This window comes from Macaca nemestrina, chromosome X (assembly GCF_043159975.1).
Source record: "Macaca nemestrina isolate mMacNem1 chromosome X, mMacNem.hap1, whole genome shotgun sequence".
NCBI lineage: Eukaryota > Metazoa > Chordata > Mammalia > Primates > Cercopithecidae > Macaca > Macaca nemestrina.
Window position 1 is genome coordinate 63,274,879 of NC_092145.1, and position 24,883 is coordinate 63,299,761.

Here is a 24,883-nt window from a genome sequence, read left to right on the forward strand (position 1 = left end):
ATGGCAAAATAAGATTTCAATTTTTTATCTTTATTTTTAAAGAAAGTTGAGTAAGTTGATAATGCTTTTAACTAAAAAAGTTGACTGGAAAATAGGTTGGAATATCACAAGTAAGTATATATTGAAATCTCATTCCAAATGAAAGGACATTGATTATGTCACAGGCTTAATATTTGGACATAACACTGGCATTATTTCCCAAAGAACCACATTAGAGAACTTGAGCTCATTATAAGAACATATTCACAAATCCTCAGTGTTTAAATATTAGATTCCACTCCATAACTTTCTATATTTTCATTTTTCATTAGAAAATATTTTATAAATGACTAATTCTATTCATATTTAACCCATAGTGAATCAGACAGAAAGTATTACACACGTTTTAAGACAAAATAAATATAAAAACTTGTAATCTACATCTTTCTACTAGAAAATAATTTTGAATAACTGTAAAACACATTATTAAGAAGTCTTGGCTTGGTGTGGTGGCTCATGCTGCTAATCCAAGCACTTTGGGAGCTTGAGGCAGGAGGATTATTTGAGCTCAGGAGTTCTAGAACATCCTGGGAATCATAGCAAGGCTTTGTCACCACTAAAAATAAAAACAACAACAAAAAAATGGAGACAAAAGCCAGGATGGCTGACTAGATGCAACCAGGAAGAACATCTCTCACCAAAATACCAGACCGTCGAGAAGATCAGCATACTCCAAGCAGATCTTGGGAAGAAGGGCATTGAGAGTGGACAGAAGGAGAATGCAGACTCTGCTGAAAGAGGAGAAAACTGAGAACCCTGCATGGTGCTGACAAACACCAGGACTCGTTCCTGGTCCCAAACAGCTATTGGGAAAGGGATGAGTGAAATAGGCAAGAAGTGGTTCAATCTGACCACAGACTTGTAGAATCCTAGCTGCAGGAGGTCCGATGACCCCCACGGACATTTGACCGGAAAGGGAGAGCTGTTTTAAGAAGTATCAGGGTCAGGACTCCAGACTATCTAGAGCTCAGATGGTTTGGTGAAGAAATGGCTGCAGATGAATATGGCTAGCAATGCCCATTCCCCAAGGCTTGCCATGCTTTTCTAAGTGAGATTGGTCTTTGTTGACAACTGGACTTAGAATAAAACAGGGTAGTCTTGGCCATGAGATGGGGCCAGTATGACCTGAGCACCTCCCTGTCTGCCAACCTCTCTCAGGGATCATGCCTAGCCATGCCCGCTAGCATTGTAGCCTTGAACACCCAACAGGAGTGCTTCCTGGCAACTGCCACCATAGCTCCTTCACTAGCAGACCTTTCATAACTATAAGAGAGCTTCAGCAGATGGGCCCCAATGAACATGCACCCACCCACCAGAAGCCTCCCCCTATTGCTTTGCTGGACCACACTCACCCCCAGTCCCCTCCACTGCTCTGTCAGTGCGTATATGTGCACTGTCTCATTGCCACTGCCATGCATGAGTGTGTATGTTGAACTGCTGCTCCACCTCCACTAGTGTGCACTTGGAACTCACAGAGTCACCACCACAACCAGTATACCCTGATGCCTTCAATGATTAAAGCAACATCAGCCCACACAGATGGGAAAGAACCAGTGTAAGAACTCTGGCAACTGAAAAAGTTAGAGTGTTTTCTTACTTCCAAAGGACTGCACTAGCACCACAGCAACAATTCTCAACCACTTGGAAATGGCTAAAATAAGAGACATAGAATTCAGGATCTGTATAGGAACAAAGAGCATCAAAATTCAGGAGAACGTAGAAACCCAATCAAAGAAATATAAGGAATTTAATACCTCAATATAAGAGCTGAAAGATGAAATAGCCATTTTAAGAAAGAACCAAACTAAACTTCTAGAGCTAAAAACTCACTACATGAATGCCATAATATAACTGGACGTATGAACGACAGAATAGACCAAGCTGAGGAAAGAATCTCAGAGCTCAAAGACAAGTTCTTCAAATCAACTCAGTCAGAGAAAAATAAAGAAAAAATAAGAATCAATGAGCAAAACCTCTAAGAAATATGAGATTATGTAAAGAGACCAAACCTGCAACTCATTGACATCTCTATAAGAGCGGGAAAGAGAGCAAGAAACTTGAAAAAAATTTGATGATATTGTCCATGAAAATTTCCCCAACATTACTAGAGAGGCAAACCTTCAATTTCAGGAAATGCAGAGAACCCCTGTGAGGCACAGGTTACAGAAGATAACCATCCCCAAGACACCTTGGGGTCATCAGATTCTCCAAGGTCAACACAAAAGTAAAAATATTAAAGGCAACTAGAGAGAAGGGACAGATCACCTACAACGGGAACCTTATCAGGCTAACAACAAACCAGTTAGCAGAAATCCTACAAACAAGGAGAGATTGTGGGCCTACACTGAGCATCAAAAATTAAATTCCAACCAAGAATTTAATGTCCAACTAAACTAAGTTTCATAGCAAAGAAGAATAATTTTTTTTCAGATAAGCAAATGTTAAGGAAATTTATTACCACCAGACCTGCTTTACAAGAGGTCCTTAAGGGAGTGCTAAACATGGAAACAAAATACCATTACTGGCCACTACAAAAACAAACAAGTCCATAGACCATTGACACTGTAAAGTAACTAAACAATCAAATCTGCATAACAACCAGATAACAACATGAAGATAGGATCAAATTTGCACATATCAATATTTAGTGTGTTTAGTCCATTTACATACTATCAATGCTTAGTTGATAAACTATCAACACAGTCCATTTACATTACCTTGAACATAAGTGAACTAAACACATCACTTAAAGTCACAGAGTGGCAAGTTGGATGAAGAAGCAAGAACCAACTGTACGTTGTCTTTGAGAGACCCATCTCACATGCAGTGACACCCGTAGGCTCAACATAAGGGAAAAGAGAAAAATATCCCAAACAAATAGGAAAAAATGCAGGGGATCCTGCTTTAAATTCAGACAAAAGAGACTTTAAAACAACAATGATGCAAAAAGACAAAGGAGGGCATTACATAATCACAAAGCATTCAATTCAACAAGAAGAGTTAATCTTCCTAAATATATTTGCACTCAACACCGGGGTCCACAGATTTATAAAACAAGTCCTTAAAGTTCTTAAAGAGACTGATGAACACACAATAATAGTGGGAGACTTCAATAACTCACTGACAGTATTAGCAGATCACTGAGGCAGAAAATTAACAAAGATATTCACAACCTAATCTCAACACTTGACCAAATGAACCTAACAAATATCTCCAGAACACTCTACCCAACAACAGCATGATATACATACTTCTCATCTACACAGGACACATACTCTAAAACTGACCACACAATTGGCCATAAAACAACAAATTCAACAAAGAATCAAATAATACCAACCACACGTTCAGATCACAGTGAAATAATAATAGAAACCAACACTAAGAAGATCTCTCAAAGCCACACGATTACATCGAAATTAAACAACCCTCTTCTGAATGACTCCAACAAATGTCGGCTATCTAGAATCTATAAAGGACATAAACAAATGAACTTGCCAAAAGCAAGCAATCTCATTTTAAAAATGGGCAAAGGACATGAACAGACATATTTTTCTTTTTTCTTTTTTTGTTTTTTGAGATGGAGTCTCACTCCGTCACCCAGGCTGGAGTGCAGTGGCACGATCTCAGCTCACTGCAACCTCCGCCTCCCAGGTTCAAGTGATTCTCCTGCCTCAGCCTCCAAAGTAGCTGGGATTAAAGGCACCTGCCACTATGCCCAGCTAATTTTTTGTATTTTTAATAGAGATGGGGTTTCACCATATTGACCAGGCTGGTCTCAAACTCCTGACCTCACAGACATTTCTTAAAAGAAGTCATAAACATAACCAACAAGCATGTGAAAAAATGTTCAACATCTCTAATAATTAGAGAAATGAAAATCAAAACCATAGTGAGATACCATCTCACACCATTCAGAATGGCTATTACTAAAATGTCAGACAAATAACAGATACTGAAAAACTTGGGAATGCTCATAAACTGCTCATGGGAATATGAATTCGTTTAGCCACTGTGAAAAGCAGTTTGGAGATATCTCCAAATACTTCAAACAGAATTACAATTTGACCCAGCAATCCCATTACTTGGTATATACCCAAAGGAATATAAATTATTCTACCATAAATACAGGTGTACACATATATTTATTGTAGCAATATTCACAATATTGAAGACATGGAATCAACCTAAATGTTCGTGAATGGTAGACTGCATAAAGAAAATGTGGAACGGATACACCATGGAATACTGTAATGCAGCCATGAAAAGAACCATATCATGTCCTTTGCAGCAACATGGATGAAGGTGGAGGCCATTATCCTAAGCACATTAACCCAGCAACAAAAAACCAAATACCTCATCTTCTCACTTATAATTGGAAGCTAAACATTGAATACACAGGGACACAAAGAGGAAAACAATAGATACCAGGGCCTACTTGAGGTTTGAGGATAGAAGGAGGGTGAGGATTAAAAAAAACAAAAAACAAAAAACAAAACAAAAACACTACCTATTATTCGCTGTGCTTATTACTTGGGTGACAAAATAATCTTTACACTAATTCCCCATGACAGGGAATTAACCCATGTAATAATCCTGCACACATATCTCCTGAACCTGAGATAAATTTGGAAAGAAAAAAAGCCTGGCTCTGAGGCACATGCCTGTAGTCCCAGCTGCTCAGGAGACTGAGGTGGGAGGGTTGCTCGAGCCAGAGAGATTGAGGCTATAGTGAGCTATGATCATGTCACTGAAGTCTAGTCTGAGCCACAGAAGACACTATGTCTCAAAAAAATGTTTTTACCTGGAGGAAGTAATGACAACCATAGGGTGTACAACCCTACATTGTTATTGTAATACTTGCATCCTTGCTATTTGCATAATTTTACAACAAGAAACTTTATTGTTTTCACCGAGCCTTTTATTTGTTAACATCTACCTCCAACTTGGTTTCTTAGTAAAATATACTAATACCGGTATGACAGATACGAGATATCTATAAAAAAATGCAAAAGAGAGTCACTGTATTAATAAAATCCTAATATAACAGCATCATATTAAAACCTGTATTGTTTCAGTTTTAAAAATAGAAATAAAAACATTCTAACCTAAATTAGAAAACATAGCCTTTATTTCAGAATTTTAAGTAAAAATTATCCATTATACACAAGTTGCCAAAATCTGATGATTCTCCCCTATTTCTCATATTTCCACTTTCTGTTCATCATCTTTACTATATCTTCTCTGCATCAGTGAATTACAAACCACCCATTTAGTTGCCTTACGTACGTACATAGGAATCATCCTTGATAGCTGTATTCTCCCCACCATCTATTCAATTACTAAGCCTGTCTATTATTGCTATTCAATTTTAAATTAGTTCAGACCACCATTACAGTCACCTGTATTACTACCACAGTACTAACTCACCTTCCTTACTCTGATCACATCACTTCAGTGGTCAATGTTAATCTTTTTCATTGCTCTTGAAGTTCAGATTCCTTACATGACTTACCAAGCTTATAAATGCCTTGAGAGCTACATCTTCCTTTGATCATGTCCCTGTTCACTCTTCATCCTACATTTTATGTCTACAGCCATATTGAATTGATTTTGTTCCTCCAACTTTATCTACGCTCCTTTCCTATACATTTACACAAGTTAGAATATATGTCTGAAATAGACTTACTCATTTCATCTAAATTCAAATTCTATTCACCTAGTTAATAGCTTCCTAACCTGAGCATCACTTTTTCTATAAAGTTTTCCTGGTTCCCTCTCCCCCACGTCTTGGTTTCATGTCCCCTCAATATCTAAGTATGCTGAGATTTTTATTACAGCATTTAACACTGAACTATTACTATCTATCTCAATAGGTGCTCGTTCATGATTTTTAAAATTGTGACAAAAAGCATGAAACATGAGATCTACCACCTTAATACATTTTGAAATGTATAATACGATATTGTTAATTATAACCACAATGTTGTATAGCAGATCTTCAGAACTTTGTCATTTTGCATAACTGAAACTTTATGCCAATTGAACAGCAGGTTCCCATTTTCCCCTCTGCTCAACCCTTGGCAACCACCATTTTACTTTCGGCTTGCATGAGTTTGACTACTTTAGATACCTCATATAAGTGGAATCACGTGGTATTTGTCCTTCTGTAATGACTTATTTCACTTAGGATAGTGTCCTCCAGGTTCATGCAGATTGTCGCATATGGCAATATTTCCTTCTTATTAATGCTGAGTATTTCGTTGTGTATATATATCAAACTTATTTATTCATTCATCTATCAATAAATATTTAGATTCTTCCACAATTTTGCAATTATAAATGCAGTGCAATGAACATAAGGACACAAATACCTCTTCAAGATTCTGATTTTTGCTGGTCGCGGTGGCTCACGCCTGTAATCCCAGCACTTTGGGAGGCTGAGGCGGGCAGATCACGAGGTCAGGAGATCGAGATCGTCCTGACTAACATGGTGCAACCCTGTCTCTACTAAAAATACAAAAAATTAGCTGGGCATCGTGGCATGTGCCTGTAGTCTCAGCTACTTGGGAGGCTGAGGCAGGAGAATCGCTGGAACCTGGGAGGCAGAAGTTGCAGTGAGCCGAGATCACACCGCTGCACTCCAGCCTGGGTGACAGAGTGACACTCTGTCAAAAAAAAAAAAAAAAAAAATTCTGATTTCAATTCTTTTGATTAAATACCAAGAAATGAAATTGCCAAATTATGTGGCAGCTCTATTTTTAACTTTTTGAGGAACTGTTATACTGTTTTCCACAACAGCTGCATTACTTCGCATTCCCACCAGCAGATAAGAAGAGTTCCATTTTATCCACATCCTTGGCAACGCTTCTTTTCTGTTTATTTTATTTTATTTAAATGTGTAATGACCATCCTAACATGTGTGAGGTGACATCTCATTGTGGTTTTGATTTGTATTTGTTTGATGATTAGTGGTTGATATGGTTTGGATCTGTGAACCAACCCAAATCTCATGTTGAATTGTAATCCCCAATGTTGGAGGTGAGGCCTGGTAGGAAGTGATTTGCTCATGGGAGTGCATTTCTCATGATGGCGATGGCTTAGTACAGTCCCCTTGGTATCTCATGATAGTGAGTGAGTTCTCATGAGATCTGGTGGTTCAAAAGTGTGTGGCTTCTCTCTCTCTTGCTCCTACTCTGGCCATGTGACATGCATGCTCTCCCTTCACCTTCCACCATGATTGTAAATTTACTGAGGCCTCCCCAGAAGCTGAGCAGATGCCAGCATCATGCTTTCTATACAGCCATCAGAATGGTGAGCCAATTAAGCCTCTTTTCTTCATAAATTACCCAACCTCAGGTATTTCTTCATAGCAATGTGAGAACTGACTAATGCAGTGGTTCTGAGCATCTTTACATATTTATTGGCCATTTGTATATCTTCTTGAAAGAAATGTCCATTCAAGATTTTTGCCCATTTTTTTCAACTTTTATTTTAGGTTGAGGGGATATATATGCATGTTTGCTACAGAGGTACGTTGCATAATGCTAAGGTTTGGAGTACAAAGGAATCCATCACCCAAGTCATGAGCATAATACTCAATAGGTAGTTTTTCAGCCTTTATTTCCCCTTTCCCCCTTGTATCCCTAGTGTCTATTGTTCTCATATTTATGACCATGTATACCCAAAGTTTAGTTTCCACTTATAAGTGAGAACATGTGGTATTTGGTTCTGTGATTCTGCATAGTTCTCTTAGGATAATGGTTTCCAGCTGCATCCATGTTACCCTTTGCCTATTTTTAAATCAAATTGTTGTTTTTTGTTATTTAGTTGTAGGGGTTTGTGATAAATTTTGTGGATATTAGCCTTTACTCAGATACAAGGTTTGAAAGTATTTTCTTCCATTCCATAGATTGTCTTTTGGATATTAGCCCCCAGTCCCCTATCAGATGCATGGCTTGCAAATATATTCTCCTATTCTGTAGGTTGCCTTTCACTCTGTTGATGGTTGTGTGTGTGTGTGTGTGTGTGTGTGTGTGTGTGTTTTGCTCTGCAGAAGCTTTTCAGTTTGATCAAGTACAATTTGCCTGTTTTAGCTTTTGTTGACTGTGCATTTGGTGCCCTTTCCAAGATCTATGCCATGAAGCTTTTCCTCCATTTCCTCCTATGAGTTTTAGAGTTTCAGGTCTTATGTGTAAGTCTTTAATCTATTTGAAGTTGATTTTTGTGTATGGTGTAAGATAATAATCCATTTTCATTGTTTTCCATGTGTGTATCTAGGTTTGCCAACACTATTTGTGCAAGAGTCAATCCTTTTCCCATTGTGAATTCTTGACACATTTGTTGAAGATCAGGAGACCATATGTATGTGTGTAGGATTAATCTTGGGCTTTCTATTCTGTTCCATTGGTCTATATGTCTATTTTTTATGCCAGTACCATACCGTTTTGATTACCATAGAATTGTAATATGTTTTGAAATTAGTAAATGAATGGCTTTCAGCTTTTTTTTCTTTTGAGGATTGTTTTGGCTATTTGGATTCTTTTGGTGGTTTCATATAAATTTTAGGATTTTCTGTCTATATCTGAAAAAGGAAGCCAAGGGGATTTTGATGGGGATTTCATTGAACGCGTATATAGCTTTGAGTATTATGAACATTTTAAACCCAGAAACACAGGATGGGGTGTATTTCTATTTATTTGATGTTGTAAATAATTATTTTCTTAATTTTTTTTTCTCAGATTTCTTTTGGTTAGTGTGTAGAAATACAATGCCATTTTGTAGTTTGATTCTGTATTCTGCAATGTTACTAAATTTGTTAGTTTTAAGAATATTTTGTGGAATATTTTGGATTCTGTACATAAAGGAATATGTCATCTGCAAACAGAGATAATTTTAATTATTCTATATTAATTTGGATGCTTTTTATTTCTCCCTCTCTCTTACCTAATTGCTATGTCAAATAGAAGTGACTGGAGTGGACATTCTTGCCTTATTCTTGGTCTTAGAGGAAAAAGTCTCAGTTTCATTACTATTGAGTAAGATATCAGTTGTGGGCTTTTCATAAATGGCCTTTATTATATTGAGGCAATTATTTCTATACCAAATGTGTTGACTAGTTTTATCATGAAAGTATATTGAATTTTGTCATATGCTTTTTCTGATATCTACTGAGTTGGTCATGTGATGTTATCCTTTGTTTCGGTAATGTGGTGTATCACATTGATTGATTTGCATGTGTCAGATCATTCTTGTATCTTAGGCATTAATCATTTGTGTTCATGGTTTACGATCCTTTTAATGTGCTGTTAAATTTTGTTTGCTTGTGTTTTGTTTAGCATGTTTGCCTCTATGTTCATCAGGGATATCGGTTTGAAGTTTCCTCTACTTGAAGTGTCTGTCTGGTTTTGGTATCAGGGTAACGATGGGCTTATGAAGTAACTTTGGAAGTGTTTCCTCCTTTTCAAATTTTTGGGAGAATTTGTAAAGGATTGGATAATTTTTGTTTAAATATTTGATATAATTCACCAGTGAAGCCAACTCTTTCTGGACTTTCCTTTGGTAGGAGGTTTTTAAATACAGATTCAATCCCTTTACTAGTCTATTTAAATTTTCTCTTTCTTCATGATTTGGTATTTGTTGGTAGTGTGTTTCTAGAAATTATATCGTGTCATTATCATTTTCATTTTGTTGGTGTATAATTGTTTATTGTATATTTAATAATAATTTTTATTTCTGTAAAATGAGTTGTAATGCCCCGTCTTCCATATCTGATTTAGTTTTGGGGCTTTTTCTTTTTTTCAGATTTTGGTACGTTTTTGCAGTGGCTGGTACCAGTTTTTCCTTTCCATATTTAGTGCATCCTTCAAGAGCTCTTGTAAGGCAGTCCTTGTGGTGACAAAATCCTTCAGCATTTGCTTGTCTGTAAAGGATTTTATTTCTCCTACACTTATGAAACTTAGTTTGGCTGGATATGAAATTCCAGTTTGAAAATTCTTTTCTTTAATAATGTTAAATATCAGCCCCCACTCTCTTGTGGCTTTTAGGGTTTCTGCAGAGAGATCTGCTGTTAGTCTCATGGACTTCCCTTTGTGGGTAACCTGACCTTTCTCTCTGGCTACCCTTAACATTTTTTCCTTCATTTCAACCTTGGTGAATCTGAAGATTATGTGTCTTGAGGTTGCTCTTCTCAAGGAGCATCTTTGTGGTGTTCTCTGTATTTCCTGAATTTGAATGTTGGCCTGTCTTGCTAGGCTTCGGAAGTTCTTCCAGATAATACCCTGAAATGTGCTTTCCAACTTAACTCTATTCTCCCCGTCACTTTCAGGTACACCAATGAAACGTAGGTTTGGTCTTTTCAGATAGTCCCATATTTCTTGGAGGCTTTGTTCATTCCTTTTCAATCTTTTTTTGTCTAATCTTGCCTTCATGCTTTATTTCATTAAGTTGATCTTCAAATTCTGATATCCTTTCTTCTGCTTGATCGATTTGGCTATTGACACTTATGTGTGCTTCACAAAGTTCTCGTGCTGTTCTTTATGTTCAGCATCAGATCATTTATGTTCTTCTCTAAACTGGTTATTCTAGTTAGCAGTTCCTGTAACCTTTTATCAAGGTTCTTAGCTTCCTTGCATTTTGTTAGCACATGCTCCCTTAGCTCAGTGTGGTTTGTTATTAACCACTTTCTGAAGCCTACTTCTGTTAATTCGTCAAACTCATTCTCCATCCTGTTTTGTTCTCTTGCTGGCGAGGAGTTGTGATCCTTTGAAGGAGAAAAGACATTCTGGTTTTTGGAATTTTCAGCATTTTTGTGCTGGTTTTTCCTCATCTTCGTGGATTTATCTACCTTTGATCTTTGATGCTGATGACCATTGGATGGGGGTTTTGCATGGGAGTCCTTTTTGTTGATGTCAATGTTATTGCTTTCTGTTTGTTAGTTTTCCTTCTAACAGTCAGGTCCCTCTTCTGCAGTTTTACTGGAGTTTGCTGGAGGTCCACTCCAGACCCTGTTTGCTTGTTTATCTCCAGTGGAGGCTGCAGAACAGCAAAGATTGCTGCCTGCCCCTTCCTCTGGAAGCTTTGCTCCAGAGGGACAACCACCAGATGCCAGTCGGAAATCTGCTGTATGAGATGTCTGTCGACCCCTGCTGGGAGGTGTCTTCCCAGTCAGGAGGCACAGGGCGTCAGGGACCCACTTGAGGAGGCAATCTGTCCCTCAGCAGAGCTCGACCATGGTGCTGAGAGATCTGCTGCTTTCTTCAGAGCTGGCAGGCAGGAACTTTTAAGTCTGCTGAAGCTGTGCCCCCAGTCACCCATTCCCCCAGGTGCTCTATCCCAGGGAGACAGGAGTTTTACCTATAAGCCCCTGATTGGTGTTACTACCTTTCTTTCAGAGATGCCATGCCCAGAGAGGAGGAATCTAGAGAGGCAGTCTGGCTACAGAGGCCTTGCTGAGCTGTGGTGGGCTCCACCCAGTTTGAACTTCCCAGTGGCTTTGTTTACACTGTGAGGGGAAAACCACCACTCAAGCCTCAGTAACGGCAGATGCCCACGTCCCCACCAAGCTAGAGCATCCCAGGTCGACTTCAGACTACTGTGATGGCAGCAAGAATTTTAAGCCAGTGGATCTAAGCTTGCTGGGCTCCATGAAGGTGGGACTGGCTGAGCAAGACTACTTGGCTCCCTGGCTTCAGCCGCCTTTCCAGGGGAGTGAAAGATCCTGTCTCACTGGGCTTCCAGGTGCCACTGGGGTACAAAAAAAACTCCTCCAGCTAGTTCGGTATCTGCCCAAATGGCCACCCAGTTTTGTGCTTGAAACCAAGGGCCCTGGTGTTGTAGACACCCAAGGGAATCTCCTGGTCTGCAGGTTGCCAAAAACCATGGGAAAATCATGGTATCTGGGCTGGGTAGCATCATCTCTCAAGGCACAGTCTCTCAAGGCTTCCCTTGGCTAGGGGAGGGAGTTTCCCAACCCCTTGCACTTCCTAGTTGAGGCAACACCCCACCTTGCTTCTGTTCACCCTCTGTGAGCTGCACCCACTGTCTAACCAGTCTCAATGAGATGAACCAGGTACCTCAGTTGGAAATGCAGAAATCATCCACCTTCTGTGTTGTTCTCGCTGGGAGCTGCAGATCAGAGCTGTTCCTGTTCGGCCATCTTGCCAGATCCCAAGGTCTTTTCTTTTTTTCATTAGTCAAGACACCTAAAGATTTGTCAATACTTTGACCTTTTTTAAAAAATGCATATATTTTTGTTGATTTTTCTATTGTTTTTCTATTCTCTATTTTGTTTGTCTCTACTCTATTTTTATTATTTTCTTTCTCTAGTTTTTAGTTTAGTTTGCTCTTCTTTTTCTAGCTTCTTAAATTGTAAAGTTAAGGTGTTGCTTTGAGATTTTTTTTTTCTCTTTTCATGTTTACAGCTATAAATTTTTCTTTAGTATATTGTATTTTATATTTTCTTGTCTCAGGATATTTTATAATTTCCTTTGTGTTTTATTGTTTGATCCATTGATTTTTACAGAGGGTATCTGTTTATTTTTATTTTTATTTCACTTTTATTTCTATTATTGATTTTTTATTTTATTTCATTGCAATAGGAAAAATGCTTTGCATGATTTTTTTTTTTACCTTTATTAAGAAGGAAACATACATAGTGCTTGCATACACAGAAACAATGTCCAGACTGAGAAGGAAATGAAGAATATGATCTCATTTACAATAGCCACAAGGAAAATGAAATATCTAGGAATATATCCAACTTAGGAGGCAAAAGATCTCCATGAGGAAAACTACAGAACACTGTCGAGAAACATCCGATACAATACAATAATGAAAGAAAAAGCATTCCATACTCGTGTATTGGAAGAGTGGATATTTAAAAAATAGCCAGAGTGTTTAAAGAAACTTACAGATTCAACATTATTCCTATCAAACTACCAACATCGTGTTTCACAGAATGAGAAAAACCTATTCTAAATATAATATGGAACCAAAAAGAGCCCAAATAGCCATAACAATCCTGAGCGAAAAGCACAAACCTGGAGACACCACACTACCCAACTTCAAACTATACTATCAAGCCACACTAACCAAAACAGCTTGGTACTGGAACAAATACAGACACATAGACCAATGAGACAAAATAGAAAACTCAGAAATAGAGCTGCACAAGTACAACCATCTGATTTTCAACAAGGCCAACAAAAAATACGCAATAGGGGAAAGGACTCCTTTTTAAACAAATAATGCTAGGATAACTGGCTAGCCATATGCAGAAGGTTGAACCCTTCCTTTCACCATATACAAAGTTTAACTTAAATGGTTTAAAGATTTAAATTGAAGACTTCAAAATATAAAAATCCTGGAAGACAACCTAGGAAATACTCTTCTCAACATCAGCCTTGGCAAATGATTTTTGACTAAATCCTTAAAAGCAATCACAACAGAAAAAATTGACAAGTGGGCCTAATTAAACTAAAGAGATCCTGTCAGCAAAAGAGGTAATCAACAGCAAACAGACAACCTGCAGAATAAAATAAGATATTCAAAAACTATGTATCCAACAAAGGCCTAATATCCAGGATCTATAAGGAACTTAAACAAACCAGCAAACAAAAACCAAATAACCTCATTAAAAATGGGTGAAGGACAAGAACAAACACCTCTGGAAAGAAGACAAACAAGCAGTCAAAAAACATATGAAAAAATTCTCAGCATCACTAGTCATCAGAAAAATGCATATCAAAACCAAAATGAGATAACATCTTTCACCAATCAGAATGGCTGTTATTAAGAAGTAAAAAAGAAAAAATAAATAATACATGCTGGCAATGTTGCAGAGAAAAGAGAACACTTATACACTGTTGGTGGGAATGTGAAGTAGTTCAGTCACTGTGGAAAGCAGTCCGCAGATTTTTCAGAGAACCTAAAGCAGAGCTACTAGTCATCACAGCAACCCCATTACTGAACATATGCCCAAAAGAAAACAAATTATTCTACTAAAAAGACATATGCACTCATGTTCATCCCTGCACTATGCATAATAGCAAACACATGGAATCAACCCAGGTGCCAATCAGTGGTATATTGGATAAAGAAAATGTGATAAATATACACAATGGAATACTACACAGCTATAGGAAAGAATGGAATCGTGTCCTTTGCAGCAACACAGATGGAATTTGAGGCTATAATCCAAAGCTAATTAATGCAGGAATAGAAAACCAAATATCACATGTTCTCACTTATATGTGGGAGCTAAACATTGAGTGCACTCGTACATAAATATGAAAACAATAGACACTAGAGACTACTAGATCGGGGAGGAAGAGAGGAAGGATGGGTTTAAAACTACTTACTGGGTAACTATGCTTGCCACCTGTGTGATAGGATCCATATTCCAAACCTCAGCATCACAGAATATTCTCATGTAACAAACCTGCACATATACACACTATATCTAAAATAAAAGTTGAAATTGATCTTAAAAAGATTATTTGACTGCGTTGAAAGATCTCTCACAAAAATCACTGTAAAATTTTTTAAAATGAGACATAGATTGAGAAAAGAAATTTTAAACACATATAAACAATAAAGGATTAATATATAGTATATATAAAGTATTTTCACAAATCAGTAATGAAACACCAAAACTTCATGAGAAATACAGGCAAGAGTTTAAACAGGTGTTTCACAGAAAAGAAAATCCATTTAGTGAATAATAATATGGAAATATGCTCAACTTCATCAATAATCAAGGAAATACAATTTAAATTATAGTGAGATACCGTTTTGAATCCAGCGTATTGGGAAAAAGTCTGAAAAAAAACAAATCAGGCAAGGATATGAAAATACTGGCATTTTTCTGCATGGCTACTGGACATATTTATTAATACTACTATTTAGGTGAACACACTTGCAATATCGGGTAAAGTTGAAAATGCCCCCACTCTTCTACCCAGCAGTTATACTTCTAGTTATAACCCTGTAGACTTGCTTGTAGTATTTATAATAGTGAACCATCTGAAATAACAAATGCCTATCACTAGGAGAACATACTGATATATTCATATTGTGGAAAACAAATAAGCAGTTAATGTGACAATCTTGAGCTGCATATATAAACATGGTTAAACCTTTAAAATATAAGTCTCAGCAAAGATAAATGATATATAGTGTCATACTATTTATTATAAAGCTGTAAAGTTTAAGGCAAGAAACTGTATAGTTTAATTGACAAATAAGTGTTAAGCATATAAAAATATAGGAACAATAAACATTCAATTGAAGATAGTAGTTTACACTGGTGAGGGAGACAGGGGAATATACAAAGGAAGTTTATAAAGCATGTTTCAATGTATTTGTAATATATATTTTCTAAGAATTTATAATGCATCTATACCAAAAATGCATATTAAATGATAGCAGAATATTCAGAGTTGATAAAGCTTGCTGGTGGGTCAGTAGCTATATTTTTAAATTATTTGCTGTAATTTAAAAATTATTCTCTATATTTTATGTATATTTGAAATATATTAAATTAAAAAGTGTAAGTATGTTTAGCTGATATTTAAGGAGACAAATCTTAAAAAATATGTTTTAAATAAACTGGATACAAAAGCAGAGCAGAATGTATACGGCTCTGAGAGGAGCTAAGGATGTTTGCTCTAGGCTTCTCCTCAAATTGTTCAGTGTAGTGATTGATCTGTGAGAGATCTTCTCATTAAAAACTTGGAAATAATAGTTAAAATATACACCTAACAAGTTTGAAATTACCTAATGAAAAACCAGTTATTCTTAGAAATACTGAGGCAATCTGTAATATTTATATAAAAACTTGAGGTTTGGTAGTGCATATATTTGGTTAGATTATCAATTGTTAGAATTTTGAAGGTGCAGCATTTGTTGATGTCATTGTTGTTGGGTAACATTTAGATCTTCCGCGAATTCACCCTCTAGTTATCTGTGACTTCAGATACATTTTTGTTCATTGTTCATCGTTCTCTTCTATTTGAAATAAGAGAACAGGACCCACACAAAAGAACAACCCCATTAGAACTTTTTGCGTTTGTGTTATTTCTCCTATGGAGCAAAATTACCTTACCATAGTTTGAGGTCATTATTCAACTAATTTCTTAAAGTTAAACAGTTTTCTTCCCTTTGTTAAGGTAAACATGTTTTGCTGTTGTTGCAAATGAATGCCCTTGGATAAAAAGATAATCACCATTACACACAAACATATACATGTGGCCATGTGCATGTCTCAGTTTATCTTAATACAGAAAGAAAAATGAATAGTACTATTAATTTAGCATAAATTGTTATGGAATGCAAATATTTATAAATAAAGTTAAAAATAAATAGTAAAAATTATTTTTTTTAACTTTCCCTGTAGAGAAATTTCTGGTCTTTTTTCCCTCAGGATCTAAATGTCCTCATACTACATTTGCTCTCTAGGAACAATGATGGTGAAAAGTTGACAAATCCATTTTAACTGCTCAATATGGTATTTGGCATAACCTTTCTTTCTCGTGAATGTTATTATCAGTTTTTTAAAATAAAGCTTCATTGAAGAAGAGGTAATAATTTATGGTGTCATTGCACAGGTATTAATGAAACAAATAGCAAATAAGAACTTCACATTTATTTTAAGCGAAATGGAAGACAATTGTAGATAAATTTAAGGAGGTTACAAGTGACTTGGCTTGTAACCATCAAAATTTTTCTCACCATCAAAATTACTGGCAGTTTAATAATAATGATAGGCACTTTGAGCTATCATTGAAGTACAGTGTGACTTGAAGCTCACGGTAATTTTAAATAAGGTTTTTTTCTTGGAAATCATATTTTTATTTTTTTTTGAAAAGTGCAAACTAATTTTCTTGGAGTCATTTTGAAATTATGTACCAACAAGTGAGAATCAAAGAGAAAGTGATTTAATGTGAACCTTCTGTAAAGCTTTCTCTGATTTCAAATCTAAGCCTAAGGTCAAAATTGGACTGTCCCTGCCTTAATTCTTCAGAACGCACGTAGCCTACACTGAACATTTTGGAATAGGAATATATGTAATTTAGCAACTTTACTGACTTTTTCACTTAGCTCTCAAATACACTGTAAATGCTTTGCTAAAAGGAATAAATGTATTCTTGTTTCCTTTCTAACGTTGTTCACCTCAAAATTCTACACAAATTACACGCTTTGTAAACTTGAATTGCTCATTATCTTGTCAATCCCCCTGTGTCCCTCTATCATGTGGTTCCTTTTTTCCAAGTCGAAGTTGAAGATTAACAATTTTCGTTATCATTTCTAAGTTTCTGTGAGTTTCCCACACAGAAGTTTAAGTACTAGAATTTTTATTTTTCGAGTAAGTTAGGAAAAGTTGTCCATACGGAGACTCCTTTGACAACAAATTAAAATACAACTTATATATGATTCAAAAGAGCAGGACCTAAGAGTCCCAAATAACCACAAGTATTACATGAACCATTTTCACATAACCTGACATATGGACAAGAAGCTTTTTCTTGGTATTGTCGGCCTTCTGGGTAGTAAGCATGCCATTTCATGATTTGTAAAAATAATCATTTCTTGTTGAGTCCTATGCCAATCACATTTTGCATGCTCAGGCAAACAGTCCCCAAATTGAAGCAAAAAAAAAAAAAAAAAGTGATAAGGGACAAGGAGGAACACTGGAACCAGATGGATCTCTTGAAATTAGTTGCTTATGTAGAGAAAGGAACTTGTTTACTCACACTTAAAAAGCTGTATGTTTTCTCAATCTCGCTTAATCAAATTTGCTCTACCAATAATATGGCACAACTTTAAGTTGATTTTTCTTTTGATGTTTCTTCAAAAGGGTAAATAATTTGTTTGAAGTTATACAGCTAGTAAGTACTATACCGGCAGGGAGTTTCATTCTAGAATCTGTACTCTTAACCATTTTGTGCTCTTAAAAGTTCCCATAATACATAAAACGTTTTTTTGTATCTACATAAAATATTTTCTTTCAGGATCACTAAGCACTTAAAAATATATAGTGGAATTATCTTCTTTCCATTGTCCCATTTTTTTTCAATTAATGCATTTCATTTTTTAGAGCAGCTTCAATTTCACAACACAATTGAACAGAAGGTACAGAGACCTCCCTTATACTGTGCCCTCTGTTCCCAAATATAAACAACTAACCCAACTACCAACATCTCTTACCAGAGTGGTACATTTGTTACAATTGACAAACATATATTGACACACCATTATCACCCAAAGTCAATAGTTCACATTAGGGTTTGCTCTTGGCGTTGGACATGTCAAATGTATAATGACATATATTCATCACTGTAGTTATCACACAAAATACTTTCACTGCGCCCCAAAATTCTCTGTGCTCTGCCTATTCAATCCTCCCATCTCCTTTACTCCTGGCAACAAGCGATCTCTTTACTTCCTCCATAGATTTGCCTTTTTCTGAATATCATATAGTTGAAATCATACAATAATGGTAGCTTTTCAGACTGGTTTATTTTACTTAGTAATATAGATTAAGCTTCTTCAATGTCTTTTCATGGCCTGTTAACTCATGGATTTTTAGCACTGAATGATATTTCATTTTATGGATGTATCACAATTTATTTATCCATTCATCTCCTGAAGGACATCTTGGATTTCAAGTTTTGGCAATTATAAGTGATGGTTCTGTAAACATGACTGCAGTTTTTGTGTGTGTGTGTGAACATAAATTTTTAACTCTTCTGGGTAAATACCATAGGGCATGAATGCTGGATCATATGGTGAGAATATGATTTATTTTGTGAAAGACTGTAAAACTGTCTTAAAAAGTGCTATTTAATTTTGCATTCCCATCAGCAATTAATGAGAGTTTCTGTTGATCTTTGCCAATATTTGGCGTTGTCAATAGTTTGGACTTTGAACATTCTAAAGAAGGATGTAGTGTTATCTCATTGCCATTTTAACTTGCAATTTTCACAGACGATGTATAATACTGAACACCTTTTAATATTTTGTTGGTATTCTAAAACTTTTGCTTCTCCATTTAAACTTTAGAATCAATTTGTTGATATCCACAAATAACTTGCTGGGATTTTGTTTGGGATCTATAGACAATTTGGTAAGAACTGACATTTTGACAATATTTAGTCTTTCTATTGATAAACATGGAGTATCTCTCCATTCTTTTTTTTGATATCTTTCGTCAAGATTTTATAGTTTTCTTCATATCAATCTTGTACCTATTTCATTAAATTTATATCTATGTATGTTTTTTGACGTAACTTAAGTGATAATGCACTTTTAATTTCAAGTTCCACTTATTTATTGCTGGTATATAAGATAGCAATAGAATTTTCTTAAATATTAATCTTGTAACCTGTAACCTTACTACAATAACTTATTACTTCTAGGAATTTTTTGTTGATTTCTTTGGGACTTTCTCATAGATGATCATGTTATTTGTGAACAAAGACAATTTTATTTCTTTATTCCTAATCTATATACCTCTATTTCCTTTTTCTGGTTTGATTGCATGAGCTAGGACTTTCACTATGATGTTGAAAAACAATGGTAAAAGGGGACATTATTGCTTCTGATCTCAGTAGGAAAACTTTTGAGTTTCTCACCATTAATTATAATTTTTGCTGTAGGCTTTTCATAGATGTTCTTTCTCAAGATGAGGAAGTTCACCCTTATTCCTAGTTTGCTGAGAGTTTTTATTATAAATGTGTGTTTAATTTTGCCAAATGCTTTTTCTGCAGCTGTTAATATGACCATGTTATTTTTTTTTCTGTACTCTGTTGATATGATTGATTAAATTAATTGTTTTTCAAATGTTCCCAGTCTTGCATACCTGGAAGAAATCCCACTTGGTCATGGTGCATAATTCATTTTATATATTGTTACATTTGATTCACTAATTTTCTGTTGAGGATTTTTTGTGTCTACGTATATGACAGTTATTGGTCTGTAGTTGTCTTTCCTTGTAATGTTTTGTCTGGCTTAGGTATTAAGGAAATGTTCGCTTCATAGAATGAGTAAGAATTACCTCTGTTTCCATGTTTTGAATAAGATTGTATAAAATTGGTATTTCTTCCCAAATTGTTTAGTACAATTCAACATGTAATTTATCTGGGTCTGCTTCTTCCTGTTTTTGATATTTATTAATTTTTAATTCAATTTATTTAGTAGATATAGGCTCATTTATGTTGTGTATTTCTTCTTGTGTAAATATTGGCACATCATGCCTTTCAAGGAATTTATTCATTCATCTAGGTAACTAAATGTGTAGATGAACTGTTGTTCATAATTCTCTTTTATTATCTGTCCATGAGATCTGTAGTGATATCCCCTATTTCATTTCTGATAATAGTAATTTGTGTCTTCTCTCTATATTTCTTAGTTGGCCTACTGTAGGCATATCAATTTTATTAGGCTTTCAAATAATTAGCTTTGGGTTTTATTGATTTTTTCTATTGATTTCCCATTTTCAATTTCATCAATTTCTGCCCTAAATTTGTATACGTCTTTTTCTTCTTACTTTGTACTCAGATTACTCTTGTGGATTTGTAAGTTGAAAACATAGGTGATTGATTTTAGATCTTTCTTCTTTTCTAATATATGTATACAATTTACTCCTAAGTACTGCATGCATTCATTGCATTCCACAAATGTTGGTAAGTTTTAAAAATTTTCATACATTCCAAAATACGTATTAATTTTACTTGAGAATTCTTCTTTAACCTATGTGTTAATTAGAAGCATTAACTAATCTTCAAGTATATGGGGGATTTTTCAGTTACCTTTCTGTTATTGATTTCTAGTTTAATGTCATTGTGATCTAAGAGCAGACATTATATGATTTCTGTTTTATAAAATTTGTTAAAAGATGATTTATGGTCCAGAATACAGTCTATCTTGTTGAATGTTCCCCTTCTACTTGAACTAGAGCTAGAGAAGAATGTATATTCTGCTCTTGTTGGATAAAGTAGTCTATAGATGTTGGTTATACTCAGTTGATTAGTGATACTGTTGTGTTCAACTATGTCCTTATTGATCTGTTGAATCTATTTCTGGTAAGAAGGTGTTCAATTCACCAAGTGTGATATGATATTTATTTATTTACCCTTGTGCTTCTATAAGTTCTTTTCTGATCCATTTTGACACTGTGTTGCTGGATACATACACATTAAGGATATTTATGTCTTCTTGAAGTCTACTGAATTTTTTATTATTATGTACTGCATCTCATTATTCCTAAAAACCTTTCTTATTCTGAAGACTTTTCTGTCTGAAATTAATAAACGTACTTCCACTCTCTTTTCATTAGTATTAGCATAGTATACCTCTATATCCATTCACTTTTAGTCCATATGTGTCTTTAAAAATTTTTAATGTATTTTATTATATTATTTTTATTTTTGAAACAAGAAGGCAGGGTGTCCCTTTATTCAGCCTCAGCTAAGAATGTGCTCATAGAGTGACTCAAATTTTTTGTCACCCTGTGCATATCTGTGACTGATCATGAAAGTCCTGCAAGTATTGATTTTGAAATTACTAATAAATTGCAGTGAGCAGGTGAAGTTGTAAATATGGAATCTGAGAATTATGAGGATCAAGTGTACTAATTAAGAATAAAGACTGTACATACAAATCTACACTTAATTAGGCATTCAGTGTCACTATGAGAGGATTAAAACAGACAAAAATAAACCAACATTATTATTTTTATTATGTTAGATTCAGGAAGTAATTATGTGCATTTGTTACATGGATATATTCCATCATTGTGAGGTCCGGGTTTCTAGTGTACCCATCACCCAAATAGTGAACATTGCACCTAACAGATAATTTATCAACCCTCACCCCCGTCAATCTCCCTCTTTTTTAGAGTCCCCAGTGTCTATTCTATTCTTCTATATGTGCCCATGTAATTACTATTTAGCTCTCACTTATAAGTGAGAATATGCAGTATTTGTTGTTCTGTTTCTGAGTTATTTTATCTAGGATAATGAACTCTAGTTGCATCCATGTTGCTGTCAAAGACATGATTTTATTATTCTCATGGCTACCTGGTGTTTCATGGTGTATATGTACAACATTTACACAATCATCTATTGATGGACACTTGAGTCCATAATTTTGCTATTGTGAATACGGCTGTGATAAATATATAAATTAAGGTGTCTATTTAATATAATGATTGCTATTCCTTCAGGTAGATACCTATTAGTGAGATGGTAGTTCTATTTTTAACTTTTTGGGAAATCTTCATACTCTTTTCCATAGAGGTTGTACTAATATACAATTCCAACAACAATGTGTAAGTGTTCCTTTTTTTCCTGCATCCACATCAAAATCTGTTTTGTTTTTTTTTCTTTTTTTGACTTTTTAATATTACCCATTTTGACTGCTGTGAAATGGTACTTCACTGGGGATTTTATGCACATTTATGTGATGATTAATTTTGTTGAGCATTTTTTCATATGTTTGTTGGCCACCTGTATGTCTTCTTTTAAGAAATGTCTGTCTATGTCTTTTGCCCACTTTTATTTATTTATTTTTTTTGGTTGTTTGTTTTTTCTCTTGTTTAGTTGTTTGAGTTCCTTGTAGGTTCTGGATATTAGTCCTTTGTTGAATGCATAATTTGCAAATATTTTCTCCCATTCTATAGCTTGTCTGTTTAATGTGTTGATTATTTATTTTGCTCTGCAGAAGCTCTTTGCTTAAATTAAGTCCCGTTTGTCTATTTTAGATTTTATTTGCACTTGCCTGTGAAGTCTTAGTCACCAATGTCACAAATTCTTTCCCTAAGCCAATGTCCTAAAGAGTTTTTCCTAGGCTTGTTCCAGGATTTTATAGTATTGAGTATTACATTTAAGTCTTTAATCCATCTTGAATTGATTTTTGTATATCATTAGAGATAGGGGTCCAGTTTTATTATTCTACATAAGGTTGTTCAGTTTTATCAGCACCATTTGTTGAATAGGGTGTTCTTTCATCCATTGGTTATTTTCATTGACTTTGTTGAAGATCAGTTGGTTGCAAGTATGTGTATTTACTTTTGGGTTTTCTATTCTGTTCAATGGATCTATGTGTCTATTTTTGTGTCTGTATCATGATGTTTTGGCTACTCTAGCCTTACAGTGTAATTTGAACTCAGGTAATTTGATGGCTCCAGCTTTGTTCTTTTTGATTAAAATTGCTTTAGTTATTTGGGCTCTTTTTTTGGTTTCAAATATTTTTTAATTCTGTTGAAAATATTATTTGTAATTTGATAGAAATTGCATTGAATCTATAGATTGTTTTGGGAAGTATAGTCATTTTAATGAAATTGATATTTCTAATCCATGAGCTTAGGCTGTTTTTCCATTTGTTTATTACATCTACAATTTCTTTCATCAGTGTTTTACAAGCTCTCCTTGTAGAAATCTTTCATGTCTTCAGGAAAATATATTAATGAGTATTTGATTTTCTGTGTATGGCTACAGTAAATGGAATTTAGTAATTAATTTGGTTCTCAGTTTGGATATTACTGATGTATAGAAGTGCTACTAATTTTGTGCATTAATTTTATATCTTGAAACATTGTTGAAGTCATTTATTTAACCTAGGAGTCTCTTTGGGGAACCTTTAGAGTTTTGTAGGTATAAGATTATGGAATATAAAACTGAGAAATTTTGACTTCCTCTTTTCCAATTTGGTTGACTTTTATTTCTTTCTGTTGCCTGATTGCTCTGGCTGAGCCTGAGCCTCTGTACTGTGAACTTCAGAAGAGCTTCTCAGCTTTCCTCACCCCTACTTAGGTAAGACAGAATTATTGAAAGGGTCTGGAGTTGTGTATTTCTCTTTACCCATTGTTCTAAGAAAAGTTGTTGATTTTTTAGTTTGCTTAGCTGTTTACTTGTAGATAGGGTTGAGTGAAAATTTCTAAGCTCTTTGCACTCTGGTGTAGAAAATTGAAGTCTTATATTTTTAAAATGCTATTTTTGGAGGATAGTAATCCTATCAGTATTCTCAAAGTAACCTTCCAATGTGATATTTAAGAAATTGAGGAAACATAAATAAAGAATTCATTACTTCCTTAATTAGAATGTTTTATTTCCTTTGATTGAAGTTTTATGCATGGAATTATATATTGGAGTAATCAAACAGGCCTATTTATTAATATAATTTATTCATTGTATTATAGACAGTAGTAAGATACAGATACATTAGCAAAAAGCAGCATAATGATATGTATTTATCTAAAAAAATCTTTCCAGTCTTTGCCTTTGAAGATTACTCTGTGATAATTAAATCTCCCCGCCTTGGTGTTGCTATTCCTTTACGCTGAATAAGTTCATCTGTAGGAGAAACCTCTCAGGTAAAGAAGCAGACAGCAGCGGATATTTGAAGAAGATAATTGTGAGACAAGAATAATAGACATGGAATGGGGTTACGATTTTCAATATCATAGAAAGAACCTACAATAATCTATCACATTATATATAGATATCACATGGATGTAGTTATTTTTTCTATTGTAAATTAACTCATAAGGTAAGTGGTAAGGTGCAACATCTACATCACAGTCCATATATAACATTTAATTATTACAAAATTACATTTCTAATTTTAAAAATTAAAAAAAAATATGGGTACATCATAAATGTACTTAATTATGGGGCACATGAGATATTTTGATACAGGCATGCAATGTGTAATAATCACATCAGGGTAAATGAGGTATCCATCACCTCAACAATTCATCATTCTTTTGTGTTACAAACATTCCAGTTGTACTCTGTTGGTTATTCTAAAATGTAAAACAAATTATTGCTGACTGTAGTCACCC